Genomic DNA, 21774 nt, shown 5'->3' with positions numbered 1-21774 from the left:
GTGCTCACTTTGGCAGCACACATAGTAAAATTGGAACGATACAAAAGATTAGCATGGCCCCTGCGCAAGGATGATATGCAAATTCGTGAAGCGTTCCATAATTTTGAATGCATGTATAACTGAATCACTTTGCTGTACACCTGAAACTAACACAACATTGTAAATCAACTATACTCCAATAAAAATTTCTTAAAAAAGAAAAGAAATTTTAAGTATATATGCCTTTTTATTGGTAAGTAACAGAAAACCCAACTCCAATAGGCTTAAACAATAAAGAGGATTTAGGACTTCCCTGGTGGCACAGTGGTTGAGAGTCCACCTGCGGATGCAGGGGACACGGGTTCGTGCCCCGGTCCGGGAAGATCCCACATGCCACAGAGCGGCTAGGCCCGTGAGCCATGGCCGCTGAGCCTGCGTGTCCGGAGCCTGCGCGTCCTGAGCCTGTGCTCCGCACCGGGAGAGGCCACAACAGTGAAAGGCCCGCATACCGCAAAATAAATAAATAAATAAATAAATAAAGAGGATTTATCAGTTCAAATAACTGCAAATTCCAGGGGATGAGTGAGCTCTGAAATTGGTTTGATTTTGTGGATCAACAATATCACCAGGGACCTAATTTCCTTCCATCTGTCAGTTCAGTCATCCAAAGTGCGAGCTCCACTGTAAATCTGACTCCCTTCTTGGTAGCAAAAGGGCTGCAGCACTTGAAGTCTTCACATCAGCTACACCATACTGTCCAAAAGAAGAGACAAAGCTGGCTTTTGTTCTCTCTCAGAAGAGCAAACAAAAACAAAAAGAAACCCTTCTTCCCCCAAATACTTCAAAAAATATCCTCTAACATTTCACTGACTTGCATCATTGGCCCATTCCTGAAATTTCCCCTTGACAGGACAATAGTATACATTGATTGGCTAAGGCCTGGGTTGCTTGAACCAATAACTGAGACATGGGGGATGGACTTACCCTGACTGGGTTACATGTGTGGTGCACCCCCTCCAGAAGCTGGGAGTGAGATCAATTCTACCCCCTTCAAACTTTATGACTGCTAAACAATGGGGAAGATATGGAATGGATGTTGGGCAGGGATAACATCAACCACTATATACTTTGATACAGCAACCATACTTCTAGGAATTTATCCTAAAAATATGCTGACCCATGTGTACAAATAAGTATGTTCAGGGAGATCATTTGTAATAACAGGATATTGGAAACAACCAAAATGCCTGGGACTGGTTAAGTAAATTATGATGTAGCCATACAAAAGAATAAGGCAGATATAAATGTATTGATATGACACAATCTCAAAAATATATTAAGTGAAAAAAGCAGAGTGAATAGCCTGCTACCATTTGTGACAAAAAGAGAGAAGAAATGGATATATGGATATGATATATTTTAAGTGAAAAAAGTATGATAAACTCCCATTTTCATCAATAACCAGACAGATAGATATCCAAATGCATGTGCACACACACATATATACCCATTTATACTTGTATATCCATGGTTTGCATAGAATATATCTGGAGGATAAGCAAGAAACTGACAGTGGGGTTCTCTGGAAAGGGAACCAAGGGAACTAAGGAATACGGGTAATATATAACTTTAATTGTATATCCTTTTATATTGCTTGAGTTGTTTTTTACCATGTGCATGTATTTTTAGTTAAAAAACAAAAATATTTATTAGTTATAGGTTTCTATTTTTTACCTGTCAGATTGTCAAAGATAAAAATATTTTTTAATAGTTTTATTGGTCAAGATGGCATAGTAGGAAGACTCTGAGCTCACTTCCTCTCACAGCCACACCAAAATTACAACTATTTACAGAGCAACTATTGATGAGAAAGGCCAGAATCTAGCAGAAAAGATCTTCTACAACTAAAGACATAAAAAAGGAACCACAATGGGGCTTCCCTGGTGGCTCGGTGGTTGAGAGTCCACCTGCCGATGCAGGGGACACGGGTTCCTGCCCCGGTCTGGGAAGATCCCACATGCCGCGGAGCGGCTGGGCCCGTGAGCCATGGCCGCTGGGCCTGCGTGTCCGGAGCCTGTGCTCCGCAACGGGAGAGGCCACAACAGTGAGAGGCCCACGTACCGTAAAAAAAAAAAAAAAGAACCACAATGAGATGAGTAGGATGGGCAGAGTCACAGTACAGTCAAGACCCACACCCCAGGGTGGGCAACCCACAGATGGGAGAATAATTACAATTGCAGAGGTTCTCCCCATGGAGAAAGGGGTCTGAGCCCCACATCAGGCTCCCCAGCCCAAATGTCCAGCATCAGGAAGATGATCCCCCAGAAAGTTTGGCTTTGAAGGCCAGTGGGGCTTACTTTCAGGGGAGCCAGAAGGCTGTGGGAGACAGAGATTCCATTCTTTTTTTTTTTCTTTGCAGTACGTGGGCCTCTCACTGTTGTGGCCTCTCCCATTGTGGAGCACAGGCTCCAGATGCGCAGGCTCAGTGGCCATGGCTCACGGGCCCAGCCGCTCTGCGGCATGTGGGATCTTCCCGGACCAGGGCACGAACCCGTGTCCCCTGCATCGGCAGGCGGACTCTCAACCACTGCGCCACCAGGGAAGCCCAGAGAGATTCCATTCTTAAAGGGTGCACACAAAATCTCACACACTCCAGGACCCAGGGCTGCAGCAGTAATTTGAAAGGAGCTTGGGTCAGACCCATCTGCTGATCTTGGAGAGTCTCCCAGAGAGGCAGGAGGCAACTGGAGGTCACCCTGGGGACACAGACACTGGTGCTGGCAAGTGCCATTTTGGAATACTCCCTCTAGTTTATTAGCCTGGGGACCCAGCCTTGCCCCTGCCCACTAGTCTATAGGCACCCATACTGGGATGCTTCAGGCCAAGCAACTAGCCAGGCAGGGACAGCCCCACCCACCATCAGGCAAGCTGCCTTAAGACCCCCTGAGCCCACAGCTTCCCCTGGACACAGCCCTATCAACAGAGGGCCCAGGACCCAGCCCCATACACCAGAGCACAGGCACTAGACCCAGGACCCCCAGGGCCCTGTAGCTAGAGACCGCAGGACCCAGCTCTGCCCACCAGTGGGCAGGCACCAGCTTTAGGACACCCTGGTACCTGGACCCACCCACCAGTGAGCAATCTCTAGCCTTGGAACCAGCCTCACCCACCAGTGGGCAGACACCTGCCCAAGGACAACTGCAGCCCCACAGCCTGCCATGGCAGGACTCAGACCACCCACCAGCAGGCTGGCACTAGCCCTGGGACCCACTGGGCCACGCCCTTACCCACCAGCAGGCCAACACCAGCTCTGAGACATCTTGAGGGCCTCAGCCAGCTGCTCTAGGATCCATCCTCAATCACCAGTGGGCTGACACAAGCTTCAGGACACCCCAGACCCTGCAGCCATGTCAAGAACTGGCCTCAACCACCAGTAGTCAGACCCCAGCTCTGGGACCCCTGGGCCCTTCAGCCAGAGACCCCAGGACCTGGTTCTACCCACCAGTGGGCTGACACTAGCCCCAGGACCCAGCTTCACCCACTGGTGAGTGGGCACCAGTGGCGAGATCTCCTGGACTCAAACCCCACCAACCAATGGGTGGACACCAGCCCCAGGATCACCACAGCTCCACAGCCTGCCTTGTCAGCTGAAACACCAGCAGGCAGAGAGTAGCCCTGGGAACCCCACAGACCATGACCCTTCCCACCAGCAGGCCAACTCCAGCTCTGGGACACCTTGGGCTCCTCAGCCAGTGGCCCTGGAATCCATGCCAGTGGGCTGACACCAGCTTCAGGACACACAGGACCCTGAAGCCGGAGACACCAAGACCTGGCTCCACATACCAGTGAGCTGGCACTAGCCCTGGGACCCCCTGGGCCCTAGCCACACCTACTAGCAGGCCAGCACCAGCTCTGAGATGCCTTGGACTCCTCAGCCAGCCACCCCAGGATCTAGCCCTATTCACCAATGGGCCAGTACCAGCATTGGGACACCTGGGAACCTGCAGCCAGCAATGTCAGGAACCAGCCCCACTCACCAGGAGGCCAACACTAGATCCAGGAACTCCAGTCCCACAACCACCCACCCTAGAACAAGGTTCTGCCCACCAGTGAGCAAGCACTAGCCTGGGACCCCCCAGGGTCCCTCAGCCAGGATCTCATGACCCGGCCCTGCCAACTAGCAGCTGGTAGCCTCCATGCAATGCAGGGCCTGACAACCGGTCAAACCAGGGGTGAGCCATGCCTATGAGATCACCCACAGTAGTCAGCCCACCATAACAGAAGGACCCACCCAGCCAACATAGGGGGCACCCCTAGAGCATATAGCTCTGGTGATAACAGGGAGGTGTGCTGCTGGGACACATAGGATGTCTTCTACAAAAGGCCACTTCTCCAAGGTTAGGAAACATAACCAACCGCCCAGATACATAGAAATAAAAACAGCAAGTTAGGCAGAATGAGGTGACAGAGGAACATGTTCCAGATGAAGGAACAATATAAAACCCCAGAAGAAAAACTAAGTGAAATGGAGACAGGCAATCTACCCAATAAGGAGTTCAAGGTATTGATTGTAAAGATGATCAAAGAACTCAGGATAAGAATAGATGAAGAGAGTGAGAAGTTAGAAGTTTTTAACAAAGGGTGAGAAAATATAAAGAAGAACCAAACAGATGAAGAATACAATAAGTGAAATGAAAAATACACTAAAAGGAATTAACAGTAGACTAAATGATACAGATGAATGGATCAGCAAGCTGGAAGACAGAGTAGGGGAAATCACTGAAGCAGAACAGAAAAAAGAATAAAAAGAAATGAGGACAGTTTAAGAGACCTCTGAAACAACATCAAGCATACTAACATTCACATCACAGGGGTCCCAGGAGGAGAAGAGAGCGAGAAAGGGTCACAGAACATATCTAGAAGACATAATAGCTGAAAACTTCCCTATCCAGGGAAAGGAAACAGATAGCCAGGTCCAGGAAGCACAGGGTCCTAAACAGGATCAACCCAAGGAGGACCACACCAAGACACATTGTAATTAAGATGGCAAAAATTAAAGATAAAGATAGAATATTAAAAGCAGCAAGGGAAAAGTAACAAACACCATACAAAGGAATTTCCATAAATCTATCAGCTAACTTTTCAGCAGAAACCTTTCAGGCAAGAAGGGAGCGGCACAATACATTTAAAGTGAAGAAAAGGAAAAACCTACAACCAAGACTACTCTACCCAGCAAGGCTTTCATTCAGATTTGATGGAGAGAGCAAAAGTTTTACATATAGGCAAAAGCTAAATGAATTCATCACTACCAAGCCAGCTTTACAAGAAATGTTAAAGGGACTTCTCTAAGTGAAAAAGAAAAGGCCACAGCTAGAAACATGAAAATTACTAAAGGGAAAAACTCACTGATAAAGACAAATATAGTAAAGGTAGTAAATCATCCATGTACAAAGCTGTAGGAAAGTTTTAAAATAAAAGTACTAAAGTAATCTATATCCACAGTAAGTCATTAAAGACTACACAAGACAAAAAGATGTAAAATACAATGTCAAAAAAGCAATAATAGGGAGAAGGGAGTAAAAATGCAGGGCTGTTAAAATGCATTTGAAATTAAGAGATAAGCAGCTTAAAGTAATCACATATATGTGTATGTACATGGATTATATATATATATATATATATATATATATATATATACCTGATGGTAACCACAAACTGAAAATCTGTAATAGAGACACACACAAAAAGAGAAAGGAATCATCCAAACTAACACTAAAGATAGTCATCAAATTACAAGGGAAGAGAACCAAAGAAGAAGAAAGGATAAAAAAAATTACGAAAACAACGCCCAAATAATTAACAAAATAGAAATAGGTACATACCTATCAATAATTACTTTAAATGGAAATGGACTAAATGCTCCAATCAAAAGACACAGAGTGGGGACTTCCCTGGTGGTCCAGTGGTTAAGACTCTGCACACTCCCAATGCAAGGGGCTGGGTTTGATCCCTGGTAAGGGAACTAGATCCTGCGTGCCACAACTAAGACCCAGCACAGCCAAATAAATAAATAAATATTTTTAAAAAATGACATAGCATGGCTGAATGGATACAAAGACAAGACCCATATATACACTGCCTATAAGAGACACACTTCAGATCTAAAGACACACACAGACTGAAAGTGAGGGGATGGAAAAAGGTATTCATGCAAATGGAAATCAAAAGAAAGCTGGGGTAGCAATACTTATGTCAGACAAAATAGACTTTAAAACAAAGACTGTACAAGAGACAAAGAAGGATGTTACATCATGATTAAGGGATCATTCCAAGAAGATACAACAATTGTAAATATATATACACCAAACATAGGAGAACCTAAATACCTAAAGCAAATATTAACAGACATAAAGGGAGAGATTGACAGCAACACAGTACTAGGTGATTTTAACATTCCACTTACATCAATGGACAGATCATCTAGACAGAAAATCTGTAAGAAAATTCTGGCCTTAAATGAAACATTAGTCTAAATGGATTTAATAGATATATATAGTACATTCCATCCAAAAACAGCGGAATATACATTCTTTTCTAGTGCACATGGAACGTTCTCCAGAAGAGATCATATGCTAGGCCACAAAACAAGTTTCAATACATTTAAGAAAACTGAAATCATATCAAGTATCTTTTCCAACCACAACACTATGAGTCTAGAAATCAACTACAAGAAAAAAAAATTGCAAAAAAACACAAACACATGGAAACGAAACAATATGCTACTAAACAAACCAATGGATCACTGAAAAAATCAAGGAAGAAATTTTTAAAATATCAATACCTGGAGACAAATGAAAATGAAAACACAATGATCCAAAATCTATGGGACACAGCAAAAGTAGTTCTAAGAGGGAAGTTTATAGTGATACAAGCTTACCTCAGGAAATGAGAAAAATCTCAAATAAACAACCAAATCTTACACCTAAATGAACTAGAAAAATACGAACAAACAAAACCCAAATTTAGTAGAAGGAAAGAAATCATAAAGATTAGAGAGAAATAAATGAAATAGTGACTAAAAAAAACAATGGAAAAGATCAATGAAACTAAGAGTTAGTTCTTTGAATAAAAACAAAAATAAACAAACGGGACCTAATGAAACTTAAAAGCTTTTGCACAGCAAAGGAAACTATAAACAAGACAAAAAGACAACCCTCAGAATGGGAGAAAATATTTGCAAACGAATCAACGGACAAAGGATTAATCTCCAAAATATATAAACAGCTCATGCAGCTCAATATTTTAAAAAAACAAAAAACCTAATCAAAAAATGGGCAGAAGACCTAAATAGACATCTCTCCAAAGAAGACACACAGATGGCCAAGAGGCACATGAAAAGATGCTCAACATCACTAATTATTAGAGAAATGCAAATCAAAACTACAATGAGGGACTTCCCTGGTGGCGCAGTGGTTAAGACTCCACGCTCACAATGCAGGGGGCCTGGCTTCGATCCCTGGTCAGGGAACTAGATCCCACATGCATGCTGCAACTAAGAGTTTGCATGCCACAACTAAAGGAGCACACGTGCCACAACTAAGGAGATGGTGCACCAAATAATAAATAAATAAATAAATAACTACAATGAGGTATCACCTCACACCAGTTAGAATGCGCATTATCAGAAAATCTACAAACAACAGATGCTGGAGAGGGTGTGGAGAAAAGGGAACCCTCTTGCACTGTTGCTGGGAATGTAAATTGATACAGCCACTATGGAAAACAGTATGGAGGTTCCTTAAAAAACTAAAAATAGAATTACCATATAACCCAGCAATCCCACTCCTGGGCATATACCCAGAGAAAACCATAATTCAAAAAGACACATGCACTTCAATATTCATTGTAGCACTATTTACAATAGCCAGGTCATGGAAGCAACCTAAATGCCTGTCAACAGAAGAATGGATAAAGAAGATGTGGTACATATATATACAATGGAATATTACTCAGCCATAAAAAAGAACGAAATTGGGTAATTTGTAGAGATGTGGATGGACCTAGAGACTGTCATACAGAGTGAAGTAAGTCAGAAAGAGAAAAACAAATATCATATATTAATGCATATACATGGAACCTAGAAAAATGGTACAGATGAACCAGTTTGCAAGGCAGAAATAGAGACACAGATGTAGAGAACAAACATATGAACACAAAGGGAGGAAAGTGGGGGTGGGGTGGGATGAACTGGGAGATTGGGATTGAAATATATACACTAATATGTATAAAATAGATAACTAATAAGAACCTGCTGTATAAAAAAATAAATAAAATTAAATTTAAAAACAATTTTTAATTAAAAAAATAAAATTGTACCCTACAAACTTGCCATAAAAAAAGTTAGTTCTTTGAAAAGATAAATGAAATTGATAAACCTTTAGCCAGACTCATCAAGAAAAAAAAGGGTCCTGGGCATCCCTGATGGTGCAGTGGTTAAGAATCTGCCTGCCAATGTGAGGGACACCAGTTCGAGCCCTGGCCTGGGAAGATCCCACATGCCGTGGAACAGCTAAGCCCGTGCACCACAACTACTGAGCCTGTGCTTAAGAGCCCGCAAGCCACAATGACTGAGCCCACGTGCCACAACTACTGAAGCCTACAGGCCTAGAGCCCATTCTCCGCAACAAGAGAAGCCACCGCAATGAGAAGCCCGCGCACCACAACGAAGAGTAACCCCCGCTCACCGCAACTAGAGAAAGCCCGCGCACAGCAATGACGACCCAACATAGCCAAAAAAAAACAAAAAAACAACACCACAGGAACGAATAGGATCATAAGAGATTACTACAAACAACTATATGCCAATAAAATGGACAACCTAGAAGAAATGGACACATTCCTAGAAATGTACACTCTCCCAAGACTGAACCACGAAGAAATAGAAAATATGAACAAACCAATTGCCAGTAATGAAACTGAATCAGTAATAATAATTTAAAAATCTCCCAAAAAACAAAAGTCCAGGACCAGATGGCTTCACAGGTGAATTCTACCAAATATTTAAAGAAGAGTTAATACCTATCCTTCTCAAACTATTCCAAAAAATTCCAGTGGAAGGAACACTTCTGAATTCATTCTACAAGGCCAGCATCACCCTGATACAAAAACAAGACAAGGATATCACAAAAAAAGAGAATTATAGGCCAATATCATTGATGAACTTAGATGTAAATATCCTCAACAAAATATTAGCCAACCAAATCCAACAATACATTAGAGGATCATACATCATGATCAAGTGGGATTTATTCCAGGTGTGTGAGGATGGTTCAATATCCACAAATCAACCAGTGTGATACACCACATTAACAAACTGAAGAATAAAAATCTTATAATCATCTCAAAAGATGCAGAAAAAGCTTTTGATAAAATTCCACATCCATTTATGATAAAAATAAACTCTCCACAAAAAGTGGGTATATAAAAAAAAGGGAAATTCCATGGCAATCCAGTGGTCAGGACTCTGCACTTTCACTGCCGAGGGCACAGGTTCAATCCCTGGTCGGGGAACTAAGATCCCACGAGCCATGCAGCACAGCCAAAAAAAAAAAATGTAGGTGTAGAGGGAACATACCTCAACATAATAAAGGCCATAAGCCCACAGCTAACATCGTACTGAATGGTGAAATGCAGAAAGCATTTCCTCTAAAATCAGGAATAAGACAAGGATTCCCACTCTTGCCACTTTTATCAGCACAGTATTAGAAGTCCTATCCACAGCAATCCAACAAGAAAAAGAAATAAAAGGCATCCAAATTGAAAAGGAAGGAAAATTGTCATTTTTTACAGATTGCATGATACTATACATAGAAAATCCTAAAGACACCACCAGAAAACTACTAGAGCTCATAAATGAATTTGGTAAAGTTGCAGGATACCAAATTAATATACAGAAATCTGTTGCATTTCTATACACTAACAACAAACTATCAGAAAGAGAAATTAAGGAAACAATACAATTTACAATTGCATCAAAAAGAAGAAAATACCTAGGAATAAATCTAACTAAGGAGGTAAAAGACCTGCACTCAGAAAACTATAAGACACTGATGAAATAAATTGAAGATGACATAAACAGATGGAAAGACATACTGTGTCAATGGATTGGAAGAATTAATAATTAAAATGACCATACTACCCAAGATTATGTACAGATTCAGTGCAATCCCTAACAAAATACCCATGGCATTTTTCACAGAACTAGAACACATAATTTTAAAATTTGTATGGAAAAACAAAACATCCCAAATAGCCAAAACAATTTTGAGAAAGAAGAAAAGAACTGGAAGAATCATGCTCCCTGACTTCAGACTACAAAGCTATAATAATCAAAACAGCATGGTAATGGCATGAAAACAGACAAATAAATCAATGGAACAGAATAGAGAGCCCATAAATAAACCCACGCACCTATGGTCAATTAATCTATGACAAAAGAGGCAAGAATATACAATGGAGAAAAGACAGTCTCTTCAATAAGTGGTGCTGGGAAAATTGGACAGCTACAAGTAAAAGAATGAAAGTAGAACATTCTCTAATACCATATACAAAAATAAACTCAAAATGGATTAAAGACTTAAATATAAGACCAGAAACCATAAAACTCCTGGAAGAGAGCATAGGCAGAACTCTCTTTGACATAAATTGTAGCAATATTTCTTTGGATCTGTCAACTAAGGCAAAGGAAACAAAAGCAAAAATAAACAAATGGGACCTCATTAGACTTAAAAGCTTTTGCACAACAAAGAAACCATCGAGAAAACAAAAAGGCAGCCAACTGAATGGGAAAAAATATTTGCAAATGATATGACTGATTAGGCGTTAATATCCCCAATATATAAATACCTCATACAGCTCAATACAAAAAAAACAAACAACATGATTAAAAAGTGGGCAGAAGACCTGAACAGATATTTTTCCAAAGAAGACATACAGAGGTTCAACAGATACTCAACACTGCTCGTCATCAAAGAAATGCAAAATCAAAACCACAGTGAGATACCAGCTGTCAGAATGGCTATCATCATAGAGACAACAAATAACAAGTGTTGGCGAGGATATGGAGAAAAGAGAACCCTAGTACACTGTTGGTGGGAATGTAAATTGGTGCAGCCACTGTGGAAAACAGTATGGAGATTCCTCAAAAAACTGAAAATAGAACTACCATACAATCCAGCAATTCCACCCCTGGGCATATATCCAAAGAAAACGAAAACACTAATTTGAAAAGATACATGCACCCCAATGTTCATAGCAACATTATTTACAATAGCCATAATATAGAAGCAAGCTACATGTCCATCAACAAATGAATGGATAAGGAAGATGTGTTAAACAATGAAATTTTGCCACTTCCAACAACATGGATGAACCTGGCGGGTATTATGCCTAATGAAATAAGTCAGACAGAGAAAGGTAAATACTGTATGTTATCACTTATATGTGGAATCTAAAACATCAAATAAATGAATGAATATGAGAAAACAGAAACAGACTCACAGATACAGAGACAAAACTAGTGGTTACTAGTGGGAAGAGGGAGGAGAAAGGGCAAAATAGGGGTAGGGGATTAAGAGGCACAAATTAATAAGTATAAAATAAATAAGCTACAGGGATATACTGTACAGCACAGGGAATATATCCAATATTTTATAATTTAAATGTGACAATCTATAAAAATTTTGAATCACTATTATATACCTGAAACTAATATAATATTATAAATCGACTATACCTCAATAAAAAAAAATTGTTAATAGTTGGCAAGGATGTTGGGAAACACATCCTTAAATATACTGTTGGTGGATTTATAAATTAGTACATCCTCTTTGGAAGGCAATTTGGCAAAATCTATTAAAATTAATAACGCACATAATATTTCACTTAGCACTTACACATCTAGGATTTTATCCTACTGATATACATATTGGCAAAGATGCATGAATAAACACATGCAGTGCAGTAGTATTTATAGTAACAAAAGACTGAAAACCATTTATATATCCATCAATAGAGGATTTGTTAACTACATTATGATATATCCATAAAATGGAAGTTCATTTTAAGAAAGCAGACTTCTACACAGCAATGAAAAAGAACATATATATATACATATATATATATATATTTTTTTTTTTTTTTTGGCCACGCTGCGTGGCTTGCAGGGATCTGAGTTCCCTGACCAGGAATTGAACCCAGGCCCCCGGCAGTGAAAGCCTGGAATCCTAACCGCTCGGCCGCCAGGGAATTCCTAAGAACAAACTACTGATATATTCAAAATAGATGAAGCTCACAGACGATGCTGAATGAAAGAAGCCAGATGCAAAAGAGTACACACTCTGTATGATTCCACTTATATGGAACTCAAATACAAGCAAAACTAATCTATGACTATAGAAGCCAGAAAGTCGTTAATCTTGGGACTGAATAATGACTGAGAGAGTTCACAAGGAGCTAGTCTCTGTAGTGCTGGAAATGTTCTGCATTTTGACTTGGGGGAGGTTTCATAGATGTATACATACACAAAAACATATACTTCAGATTTGTACATTTTTCTATATGCAAGTTATACTTCAATCAATAAAAAGAAAGAAATGAGGGGACTTCCCTGGTGGTCTAGTGGTTAAGACTTCACCTTCCAATACAGGGGGTGTGGGTTCAGTCCCTGATCAGGGAGCTAAGATCCCACATGCCTCGTGGCCAAAAAACTAAAACAGAAGCAATATTGTAACAAATTCAATAAAGACTTTAAAAATGGTCCACATCAAAAAAAAATCTTAAAAAAAAATAAAGAAAGAAATGAGGTAAATTATATACTGATATGGAATGAATTTCAAGACATATTTTAAGTGTGTATGGAGATATATATCTCTGTCCATATACACATATATGGTGCACTGGCAGTAAAGCAGAGGAAACAATGAATAATTACAACTCTACTGGGTAATTGCTAGAGCAGACTTTTGCTCTGAAGTCATCTGATCCCTCGTGGCCTACGGCCTTAGTTTTAAAAACCCCATACTTACAGCTGATGTCTAATTGGAGTTCAGGCAAAGAAAGAGAAAACAGTGGAGCAGCAGTATTTGAAAAGAAATAGCTGAGAATTGATGAAAAATGCCAATCTTAAAACTCAGGAATCCCAAACAGGAAAAAGAAAACAAAGAAAGAAATCCCCACCCAGACACATTTTAATGAGACTTAAGAACATCAAAGAAATCTTAAAAGAAACAAGGGACTTTTAGAAGTATACTACTTATAGAAGTATACAATACTACCTAGGACATATTCTTGCCCCTCAATAGAGGAAAAAATAGAACCTAAATCTAAATCTAATCAAGCCTCTAGTTCTAATCAATATTCAGGAAATATAAGGAACAGGGAAACGTTACCACAGGGATGCAATTACTAAAATCCATTTTATGCAAAATGCTATAGGACAAACCACCCAGTTTCTTGAACTAATAAATCCCATGGGAGAAAAAAAAAGGGGGGGGGGAAGAAGGAAGGGGCACCTATAGATTAAGAGATTTGAGAAACATATCAACCAATTGCAGTGTATAGCCTGTATGTGGATCCTGATTCAAACAAACTAAAAATAAACACACAAACATTTATAAGACAATCAGGAAAATTTGAACAATGACTGTACATTTGATGTCATTAAAGAATTGTTAAGTTTTTAGAGGTGGTGGTTTTGTTGTAATGTTTAAGAAAAGTCCTTATATTTTAGAGATACATACCAAAATATTTATGGATGAGATGAAATAATATGATGTGGGATATTTGCTTCAGAACAATCTTGTGTGGGTGGAGGAGCAGGGGTTAGTGAAATATAGATGAAACGAGATTGGCCATGAGTTAATAATTACTGAAGCTAGGTGACAGGTACATGGGAATTCAGTATACTATTTTCTTTACTCTTGTATGTTTGAAATTTTCTATAATGAAAGTAGGGAAAAAGAGCTAAAAAGAAAAGACAGATTGATTACCTACAAATAAATGACTGACAGCTGATTTATCAACAAAAAAAAATCAGGGTTTAGAATAGTGTTTATAGTATGCCACTATTTGTGTAAAAAATAACATATTCACATATATGCTTATATTTGCATCAATTTATCTCTGGTAGTTCACCTAAAAATTGTTAATAGGAATTGCTTCTCGGTAAGGGAACTGGGAAACGAGGGAATACAAATGGGTAACTCTTCACATACCATTTTGTACCGTTTGAATTTTTTACCTTATGCTTGTAGTACCTTAAAAATATTTTCTCAGTAGGCTAGGGACAGGAGAATTTTATAACTTGATAAAGAATATAGAAAACAACTGCAATCATCATACTTAATAGTGAAATACTAGTGGCATTCACCTTAAAGTCAGAACAAAACCAAGAATATTCACCTGCTTTCACAACTATTACTGAACGTTGCTCTGCAGGTTCTAGTCAAAGCATTAAGACAAGAGAAGATAAGTTATAAATGTTGGGCTTCCCTGGTGGCGCAGTGGTTGAGAGTCCGCCTGCCGATGCAGGGGACACGGGTTCGTGTCCCGGTCCGGGAAGATCCCACATGCCGCGGAGCGGCTGGGCCCGTGAGCCATGGTCGCTGAGCCTGCGCGTCTGGAGCCTGTGCTCCGCAACGGGAGAGGCCGCAACAGTGAGAGGCCCCCGCACCACGATGAAGAGTGGCCCCCGCTCGCCGCAACTGGAGAAAGCCCTCGCACGGAAGCGAAGACCCAACACGGCCCAAAATAAATAAAAAATAAAAAAAAAAAAAGAATCCGCCTGCCTACTGAATAATATTCCACTGTCTAGATATATCACAGTTTATCCATTCACCTACTGAGGGACATCATAGTTGCTTCCAAGCTTTGTCAATTATGAATAAAGTTGCTATAAACATTTGCATGGAGGTTTTTGTGTCGCTGTAAGTTTTCAATTCATTTGGGTAAATACCAAAGGGTATGACTGCTGGATTGTATGGTAAGAATACGTTTAAAGTTGTAAAAAAACCACCAAACTGTCTTCCAAACTGGCTGTGTTATTTTGTATTCCCACCAGCAATAAATGAGAGTTCCTGTTTCTCTTAAAAAAAACAGAAAAGAAAAGAATCCGTCTGCCAATGCAGGAGACATGGGTTTGATCCCTGGTCTGGGAAGATCCCACATGCTGTGGAGTAACTAAGCCTGTGTGCCACAACTACTGAGCCTGCGCTCTACAGCCTGCAAGCCATAACTACTGAGCTTGCGTGCCACAACTACTGAAGCCCACACGCCTAGAGCCTGTGCTCCGCAACAAGAGAAGCCACTGCAATGAGAAGCCCACGCACCGCAACAAAGAGTAGCCCCTGCTCGCCACAAGTAAAGAAAGCCTGCGCACAGCAACGAAGACCCAACGCAGCCAAAAATAAATAAATAAATAAATTTTAAAAATGTTGTAAAGTAAGCGTCATAAAATGTCCTTGTTTATATATGATATATCGATAATCTAAGAGAATGAACTGATATACTATTAAAATTAAACAGAAATAGAGTTTAAGTTTTAAATCAATAACTTTTCTCTATAAGAACAATATCCAATTAGAAAATATAATGGGGGGAAAAAGATCCCATTCACAGCAGTGAAAAAAAAAATGATAGGAATAAACCTAACAAGAAACGTACAAAATAATGACATGAATAAAATTACAAAATATTACCGAAGGCTCTAAGTATGAATATTTGACAAATGGATAGATGTATAATATTCCTGAATGAGAAGTTTCATAATTTAAATTTTTTTTCAAAGATGTATAAATTCCTATAACAATCTCTTTGGGATTTGAGAGGATAGGGTGGGAGTACTGAACAAGTTGGTTCTGAAGTTCATCTGGAAGAACACATAAAAAGAGCCAAGAAACTTTTAAAAGATAGAAATGAGGGAAGACTTACCTACTAGATATCAAATTATTATATAAAGCTGTGATATGGTTCAAGAATAGACAAATATATGAATGGAACTGAATAGAGAGGCGGTTACGTGTGAGAATTTAGTATACAACAAATATAGCATTCCAAATCCTGTCTGAGGCACCACTAAAAGTGTACCAAAATAATATATAAAATATGTACAAACCCAAAAGGACAAAAAGTTCTTGGGGTTTTCTAGATGCAAGAGAAATGGTAGCTGAAATAGTAGCCGGGAAGAAATTTTGGTCTAGTACAAAGGATACAGATAAGAAGGGGCCATTTTACCAGTAAAACTATGGAAAGATACAAGACACCAGGTACACCAGAGGATGGACATGACATATGGGGCTGAAAACAGAGTTTAATTGAAATTCTGTACATTAATACAGTAAACCCCCCTTATTTGCAGGGGATACTTTCCAAGACCCCCAGTTGATGCCTGAAACCACCACGGATAGTACCAAAACCTATATATACTATGTTTTTCCCCCTATACATACCTATGATAAAGTTTAATTTATAAATTAGGTACAGTAAGAGAATATCCGAATTGCCAGCATCTACTCTTGCACTTTGGGGCCATTATTAAGTAAAATAAGGGTTTATTGAATACAAGCACTGTGATACTGAGACCTCTGATAACCTCCAGGAGGTTACTAAGTGATTGATGAGGGTAGTGTATATAGCATGGATATGCTGGACAAAGGGATGATTTACATCTGGAGTGGGATGTCACAAGATTTCATCTTGCTATTCATAACTGTGTTCAATTTAAAACGTATAACCCAATCAAAAAATGGGTGGAAGACCTAAACAGACATTTCTCCAAAGAAGACATACAGATGGCCAATAGGCACATGAAAAGATGCTCATCATTGCTAATTATTAGAGAAATGCAAATCAAAACTACAATGAGGTACCACCTCACACCAGTCAGAATGGCCATCATTAAAAGTTCTACAGGGCTTCCCTGGTGGCGCAGTGGTTGAGAGTCCGCCTGCCGATGCAGGGGACGCGGGTTCGTGCCCCGGTCCGGGAAGATCCCACATGCCACGGAGCGGCTGGGCCTGTGAGCCACGGCTGCTGAGACTGCGCGTCCGGAGCCTGTGCTCCGCAATGGGAGAGGCCACAACAGTGAGAGGCCCGCATACCGCAAAAAAAAAAAAAAAAGTTCTACAAACAATGAATGCTGGAGGGTGTGGAGAAAAGGCAACCCTCCTACAATGTTGGTGGGAATGTAAATTGGTACAGCCACTATGGAGAACTGTAGGGAGGTTCCTTAAAAAACTAAAAATAGACCTACCATATGGCCCTGCAATCCCAATCATGGGCATATACTCAAACAAAACTATAATTTGAAAAGATACATGCACCTTTATGTTCATAGCAGCACTATTTATAATAGCCAAGGCATGGAAACGACCTCAATGTCTATCGACAGATGAATGGATAAAGAAGTAACATGGATGGACCTAGAGATTATCATACTAAGCAAAGTAAGTCAGAAAGAGAAAGACCAATACCATATGATAAAACTTATATGTGGAATCTAAAATACGACACAAATGAACCTACCTACAAAATAAAAACAGACTTACAGATATTGAGAACAGACTTGTGGTTGCCAAGGGGGAGGGGGGTGGGGGAGGAAAGAACTGGGAGTTTGGGATTAGCAGATGTACACTATTATATATAGGATGGATAAACAACAAGGTCCTACTGTATAGGACAGAGAACTGTATTTAATATCCTGTGATAAACCATAATGGAAAAGAATATATATATATATATATGTATATATGTATAACTGAGTCACTTTGTTATACAGCGGAAATTAAACACAACATTGTAAATCAACTATACTTCAATAAAATTTTTTAAAAACTTATGAATTGCTTATTTCTGGAATTGTCCATTTAATATTTTCAGACAACATTTGACTGAGGGTAACTGAAACTGTGGAAAGTGAAACCATGGATAAGGGGGACTACTGTATTCAGTAAAAAATGCTTACCCTTTCCTGTAACCAGAGGAAGTGCAAAATAAAAATGAGATACCATTATTTGCATATCTGGTTGGTAAAAATATTTTTTAATGATAACATAAAGTATTGATGAGGGTATTAGGGAAAATGGTACCTCATACACTGTTGGGTGACCATATAAATTGAAACAGCCTTTGTGGAGGGAAATTGAGCAGTATCTATTAACACTTTAGATGTGTAAAGATGTATATACTTTCCTTCCAGCAATCCCACTTCTAGGAATCTATCCTCAAAAAATAGTAGCACAAATATTCAAAGATACATGCAAAACGATTTTCATTGCTGCATAATTTGTAACAATAAAAAATTATAAACAACTTGTGTTCACCAATAGGGGAATAGTTAAATAAATCATGGCATATCCATACGATAAAGTACTATGCAACACAAAAAAGCATGTCAGAGATCTATATATATTGACATGGAAATATCTTAAAGTACAATAAAGTGATATGCTTAATGATTAAGTAAGTTACAGAAAAGTATTATAGAATGATTCCAAATTGGCCAAAAAGAAAAAACAAATTTCTCCATATAAATGCAGGTATCTGCTCAGATTTTTACTATGTCTGTACATGTTATATGCCAACATCTGTTTGTAAATATATAGAAAATATTTGTAATGATACACACCAAACTCCTAACAGTGACTTTCCCTGAGAACAATTTAAGTGTTCAAATATTGTATTTTCCATTTTTTTCACATCTGCGAGTTTTTTTGTTTTTTTAAAGATGAAGGCAGCTCATACAAAGTAAGTTGAATGTTAACGTGTCACATTGAGGCAGATGATACTCAAATCTATCTTCAGCGCTGACTTTTCTCATGAACTCTAATTTTGCATTTACAATTCACTGCCTGCTAGCATTTCCACTCTTATGCTTTGCCATCATTTCAAACTCGTACCTAAAATAAAATTCATTAGCGGATTATTCAAATAATATTAGTTCTAGTTCTCGGTTTTCCTGTTTCTGTTAAAAGTACTAGCCTTCTACCGTTACTTAAGTTTGAAGCCTTGGAGTAATTATTTTATACCCTTCCCTCCCGTATCAGAAAAAAAAAATCAAGTCCAAGTTTTTTTCTTCCTTTTAAATAATAACTTTTGGGGAAAAACAAAAGACCCCAAATAGCCAAAGCAATCTTGAGAAAGAAAAATGGAGTTGGAGGAATCAGGCTCCCTGACTTCAAACTATACCACAAAGTTACAGTAATCAAGACAGTATGGTACTGGCACAAAAACAGAAATATAGACCAATGGTACAGGATAGAATGCCCAGAGATAAAAAACCCACACACATATGGTCACCTAATTTACGACAAAGGAGGCAAGAACATACAATGGAGAAAAGACAGCTTCTTCAATAAGTGGTGCTGGGAAAACTGGACAGCTGCATGTAAAAGAATGAAATTAGAACACTACCTAACACCATACACAAAAATAAACTCCAAATGGATTAAAGATCTAAATGTAAGACCAGACATTATAAAACTCTTAGAGGAAAACATAGGAAAAACACTCTTTGACATAAACCACAGCAAGACCTTTTTTGACCCACCTTCTAGAGTAATGGAAATAAAAACAAAAATAAACAAATGGGGGGACTTCCCTGGTGGCACAGTGGTTAAGAATCCACCTGCCAGTGCAGGGGACATGGGTTCGAGCACTGGTCTGGGAAGATCCCACATGCCACGGAGCAACAAAGCCCGTGCACCACAACTACTGAGCCTGTGCTCTAGAGCCCATGAGCCACAACTATGGATCCTGCATGCCTAGAGTCTGTGCTCCACAACAAGAGAAGCCACTGCAATAAGAAGCCTGAGCACCACAATGAAGAGTAGCCCCCGCTCGCCACAACTAGAGAAAGCCCGTGCGCAGCAACGAAGACCCAATGCAGCCAAAAGTAAACACATAAAATAAATAAATTGATTTAAAAAAAACAAAAAAACAAATGGGACTTAATTAAACTTAAAAGCTTATGCACAGCAAAGGAAACCATAAACAAGACAAAAAGACAACCCTCAGAATGAGAGAAAATATTTGCAAATGAAACAACAGACAAAGGATTAATCTCCAAAATATACAAACAGCTCATGGAGCTCAATATCAAAAAAACAAATAATCCAATTAAAAAATGGGCAGAAGACCTAAATAAACATTTCTCCAAGGAAGACATACAGATGGCTAAGAGGCACATGAAAAGATGCTCAACATCACAAATTATTAGAGAAATGCAAATCAAAACGACAATGAGGTATCACCTCACGCCGGTCAGAATGGCCATTATCAAAAAATCTAGAAACAATAAATGCTGGAAAGGGTGTGGTGAAAAGGGAACCCTCCTGCACTGTTGGTGGGAATGTAAATTGATACAACCACTCTGGAAAACAGTATGGAGGTTCCTTAGAAAACTAAAAATAGAATAGAACTACTTTTTTTTTTTTTTAAATGATGTCTTTCTTGGTCAGGACATTTCAGCTGGCTGCTTTTTTTTTTTTTTAAGATGTTGGGGGTAGGAGTTTATTAATTAATTTATTTATTTTTGCTGTGTTGCATCTTCGTTTCTGTGCGAGGGCTTTCTCTAGTTGTGGCAAGCGGGGGCCACTCTTCATCGCGGTGCACGGGCCTCTCACTATCGCAGCCTCTCTTGTTGCGAAGCACAGGCTCCAGACGCGCAGGCTCAGTAATTGTGGCTCACAGGCCTAGTTGCTCCGTGGCATGTGGGATCCTCCCAGACCAGGGCTCGAAGCCGTGTCCCCTGCATTAGCAGGCAGATTCTCAACCACTGCGCCACCAGCAATCCTACTCCTGGGCATATACCCTGAGAAAACCATAATTCCAAAAGAGACATGTACCACAATGTTCATTGCAGCACTATTTACAATAGCCAGGACATGGAACCAACCTAAATGTCCATCGACAGATGAATGGATAAAGAAGATGTGGCACATATATACAATGGAATATTACTCAGCCATAAAAAGAAATGAAACTGAGTTATTTGTAGTGAGGTGGATGGACCTAGAGTTTGTCATACAGAGTGAAATTACTCAGAAAAACAAATACCAAATGCTAATGCGTATATATGGAATCTAAAAAAACGGCACTGATGAACCTAGTGGCAGGGCAGGACTAAAGATGTAGATATAGAGAATGGACTTGAGGACACGGGGTGGGAGGGGGAAGCTGGGGCGAAGTGAGAGTAGCATCGACATATATACACTACCGAATGTAAAATAGTTAGCTAGTGGGAAGCAGCCGCATAGCACAGGGAGATCAGCTCGGTGCTTTGCGATGACCCAGAGGAGTGGGATAGGGAGGATGGGAGGGAGGCTCAAGAGGGAGGGGATATGGGGACATATGTATGCATATGGCTGATTCACTTTAGTGTACAACAGAAACTAACACAGTATTGTGAAGCAATTATACTCCAATAAAGATCTATTAAAAAAATAATACCTTATATGTTTCCTTCATATCTTTCTTTGCCACCATAATTCAGGCCCTTCATTCAACAAACATTTATTAAGCACATATTATATATGTGCTAGGCAGTTTTAGGTGCTGGGTATAGTGAAGAAAGACATATGCTAGTCAAAGAGAGAAATAATGTATAAGCAAAAAAATAATTATGCAATAATATTGTTAGCATTTATAATGCTTATCCTGTACTAGGCACTGTGATAAGCTATGAGATAGATATGTTATCTCATTTAATATTCCTAATGACCCTATGATATAGGCACTGTT

General features: G+C 39.5%; 1 non-coding gene across 1 annotated transcript; it reads left to right on the top strand.

Moving 5' to 3' along the window:
• On the top strand, nt 1–105 carry LOC114906699. Its single transcript, XR_003796514.1, has one exon. It is a non-coding gene; the product is annotated as a U6 spliceosomal RNA (small nuclear RNA).
• Nucleotides 106–21774: the final 21669 nt, after the last annotated feature.

This window comes from Monodon monoceros, unplaced genomic scaffold, assembly GCF_005190385.1.
Source record: "Monodon monoceros isolate NGI ecotype Baffin Bay Population unplaced genomic scaffold, NGI_Narwhal_1 Super_Scaffold_22, whole genome shotgun sequence".
Lineage (NCBI taxonomy): Eukaryota > Metazoa > Chordata > Mammalia > Artiodactyla > Monodontidae > Monodon > Monodon monoceros.
The sequence above is the reverse complement of the archived record's forward strand: the minus strand, read 5'-3'. Positions and strand labels throughout refer to the sequence as shown.